This window comes from Pinus tabuliformis, chromosome 2_1, assembly GCF_031772625.1.
Source record: "Pinus tabuliformis cultivar Carrire ecotype Pingquan chromosome 2_1, CPIR1, whole genome shotgun sequence".
NCBI lineage: Eukaryota > Viridiplantae > Streptophyta > Pinopsida > Pinales > Pinaceae > Pinus > Pinus tabuliformis.
Window position 1 is genome coordinate 716,479,627 of NC_142299.1, and position 4,511 is coordinate 716,484,137.

Genomic DNA, 4,511 nt, shown 5'->3' on the forward strand with positions numbered 1-4,511 from the left:
TGCCAGCTCTGTGAAGCCCAAGAGGAGACAATGGAGCACCTTCTCAATGACTGCACCTTTACCTCTAGGTTGTGGGACACATTTGCCACAATTTTGCAACAGGCAGATAGGGACAAAGAAAGCATTATCAACACCCTAAATAACTGGAGACAAAACTTCTCTGAGTATGAGTTTCTTCGCTTGGCTTGGGTTTTACTTCCAGGCTTCATAATTTGGAATGTTTGGAAAGAAAGGAACAACAGAATCTTAAAAGATGTACACAACACCACCCAACACATTTTTGAGCAGATATTAAGACAACTCAAGGAGACGGTTAGCACTATTGTGCAAAACTCCCCAAAAATTCCACCTTCAGAAAATGAGATGCAGATACTTCGTCAGCTAGGTATGCAGGGGCTTATACCACTGGGAATGGATAGGAAGGTTATGAATCCAACAAATAAGCCAGATTATTAGCATCCTCCCCCTCAGGGTTTTCTGAAATTCAACATTGATGGGGCCTCAAAAGGCAACCCAAGTCTTGCTGGTTTTGGAGGAGTGCTACGAGATGATAATGGTTGTATTCTTTTTATTTTCCATTGCCATCTGGGAAGAGCTACAAACAATATGTCTGAATTAATGGCTCTTGAACAATGTTTATATTTCTTGAAGCAGGATAATCTCCAGAATATGATTATTGAAGCCGATTCTGAGTTGATCATTAACTCAGTTAAAAGAATATGTTGTGGCACAGAGCCAGAAAAAGTCTCAAGTCATTGGAGGCTGATCCAGGTCTTTCAAAGAATCCAATCTCACCTCCTAGACTTACGCACAGTGAGTTTCACTCATGTGTGAAGGACGACCAATAAATTGGCGGACATTCTGGCCAATCAAGGACTGGTTTGCACTAAAAACAGGGTCAAGTTGATTTGGTGAGAGATGCCTCAGAACAGATTAAGGGAGGAGTGTTTTAGTCAGGCGGAAGAGGACAATAAGGTATTTCGAAACAGGGCCATAGAGACGGGATCTGGTTGACTTTTTTGCAGAGTTATGACACAAGTAAGGTCGATTTTGGTATGCAGGTCTATGATTGGCAACAACGAACCAGAAGTTTCATGGGAATGGCTGGAAGAAGGGATCTTCATCTTCCTTTGGCCCAGGCGCTGGAATCCAGTCTTTCGCGGCAGCCGCAAAACCCCACTTTTTTGCCTGCAGTAGCTTTACCGCCCTCGAAGTGGTTTCTGGTGTATCGCACCCCCTTCATGCTAGAAGCGGTTTTTCTCATTTGGAAGCGATTCCACTCACCACGCAACACGTGGCTAAGAGTGGGGAGGAAATACCGCCTTCATCGCGCGGTAATCATCAGTGAGTTAAGGTCGCGCGATATGATCCGTAACCGTTGGATCAATCGCGGTCAATCTACGCGAGGAGTAATCATGCTTGTTGGTGGATCCGAAACGGAGGTTAAAGCTCGAGCTGTTCGCACGACCTATCTGGAATCGCGTGTATATGACGGATTTCAGGAGGTGAAAATGAACGATGGTTATGTTAAAAATGGACCCGATAGAATTATCAATTATGGTCTACTGAGTCCATCGGGTTCGATTTGCTTGTTAAACGGTGCGCTTGTTGGCCACCCGAAATGTTTCTCATTCGCTGGATCTTTAGATCAGGATCTAATGGCTAGTTGTGGGTTAAGCCTTTTGTAAATTATTTCTTTTTTTTTTTCAATTAAATAGAAGGATCCGCTCTTGCCTTAGCAAAAAAAACAAAAAAAAAACTTACATTAATTTTATATATTTTCCCAAACATTTTTTTATTTCATATTAATATTCCAAAACTTTATAAAAAAATCCAAATATTTAAAATATTAACTTATTATTAAAAATTACAAAAATCTAAATTTAAAATTTCAATATACATCATATCAAACATATATCCATCCAACGTAATACTCTTTTATTTTTTATTCTTGTAATGATATTTTTAATATGAAATAGTTTTTTACTTTTACTATGGTTTAAATAAAAAATAATTTAAGTAAACTATTCAATTTTTTATATTATATTAGATTGATAGTCTTTTGTTTTCTTTTTTATTATATAGAATAACGATTTATGATATATAAGTTATTTTCAATTCCTTCTGATTGGCAAAATAATTATAAATGTTTTTTTCTCTTTTTCAAATTTTTTAGGAAGTTAAATAAAATTGATAAAGTAATTTTTTTCATGGAAATAAGGTTGTTATATGAATGTAATCATTAAACTGATAAAAAATTATTTTCACTCCAACACAGATTTTCTTCACCTTCTTTTATATCTAATTTTAATAGTTTATTTGACAAATTTCCTTTTCCAATTAGTAGTGTGATAAAATTATATTTTCACACCAAATTTCTGACGCAAATTCCCTTTACCTTCTTTTATATCAAGTTTTAATAGTTTATTTGATCAATTTCCTTTTCCAATTTATAGTGTTTGTGTACTAACTCTTGCATTAAAGACAATCTTTCTTCATTTTTCTTTTGTCAAGTGGTTTGAGTTCATTAGAGATTACATGAGGCTAGGTTTGTGGCTTGAGACACTGCCACCCACTGGCATCTAAGCTGTCAAAATCACCTGAGGATCACCCCTGGCCTAGCCCTTAACACGACTATATTTTCACCCATGAAATTTCTAACAAACAACCTTCACATTAGGGAGTGACTTAACAATACACCCCATCAACATCTATTCTACACTCGTAGGCAAAAATAATCTTTATTTATAACACTAATTTATTTATTTATATTTTGAATAAACATGACTATGTTTTCACCCATGAAATTTCTAACAGACAACTTTCACATTAGGGAGTGACTTAACAGTACACCCCATCAACATCTATTCTACACTCGTAGGCAAAAATAATCTTTATTTATAACACTGATTTATTTATTTATATTTTGAATAAATTTACTTGTATACTGCGTTAAAAAAAATGTAAAACATTTATACTATAATTTATTGTTATTTTTAAATAATTTTAAAATTATTACCTAACAAACTAAACTCATATATTAATATATAAAAGTAAAAACAATAATTTTCAATATTATCATATATGTATTATTATTATTATTATTTAAACTCACTATTCTTTTTAATGTATTATTATTATTATTATTTAAACTCACTATTTTTTTGGAATTCTAATTAGATTCACTGTGAAGTTAAAAATAAAATTATTAATTTTTTTTATTAAAACTTGGATATTTAGAAGAAAGACCATGTAACTCAAAACTTAAATACCAGGAAGGAAGACCATGTAATTCAAATTAGGTGAAGGTCGTATGTGGAGGTGAGAATATGATACTAAAAACCACTTTATGGTGATTAGTGTAAACTGCAATAGCGCTTGGGGAAAATTTGCGAGTGAAAAGGCATTTAGTAATCGTGAATTACACAATATAAATAGATATGTTTAGTGTCTTGGATGTTCGTATTTTTATTATTCTTATTTGAATTACTAGTATGTATGCTAAGATGTGGTTGGTAGCATTTGAATTTTGAATAAAGTCTTTTGAAAATTCAAATTATTTTTTTTTAATTATTTTATAGGAATATTTGGTATATAAAATGATGAGATATGGTGGGTAGTATTTAAAATTTGATTTATTTTTAGATTTGATTATATTATTGATGTGTTTATTATTGATAGTTTATGAGTTTATGGTATTTGTTTATGTTGAAATTTATTTAATTGTTTGGAAGATTTATAGTTAAGATATTTGTTGATTTTTGAAGGTTTAGGTGACTAGTTAGCGTAGTTTTAATACATGATGTGGCACATGTTGTAAACAAAGAAAGAATAAACTCACTGCATGTTTCTTTTATTAAGAGTATTGCTTTGAAAGTGTATTATAACTATTGTTAGTCACTCAAGAATACATTTAGAGTGTAGGGTTTTTCTCTGGAAAGAACTTTCCTTTGAAAATTTTGTTATTTATGTTTTGTTGTGTGTTATTTTAACATTTGTTATAAAAGTCCATCATTGACAACCTCATAATGGAATATTCAAATACTTTCAAGATAAGAAATATTCACATACCCCAAAATTTCCATTTAAAAAAGATAAGACCTTACTGTTCAAAAGAGAAAATAGCAACAATGTTGTAACGCCCAATGATGCACCAATATTTACTTTTACCAAGTTTTATTTATTACTGTTAATTTTATTCTGTCTAACCTGGATTGTTAAAACAATTAGGCTGAAATGCTAGAACAAAGGTTGTTAATTATTAATTAAAAGAATTTGATCAGTTTGTAAAAGAACTGAAGGATTAGTTAAAATAACTTCTGAAAACAGTTACAACCAGTTCCCCATCTTTTCCCCCAAAAAGGAAAATGACAGAACCATGAAGGGGTTGGGAAAAAAGGAAGGGGACTATGCTGTGATTAATTTTCCTTCCTAGAGCTGGATGATTTAGCCAGTGGGAAAGAACTGTTTTATTCACTATCAGGAGTTGGAATAGATCGGAGGGGTATTCT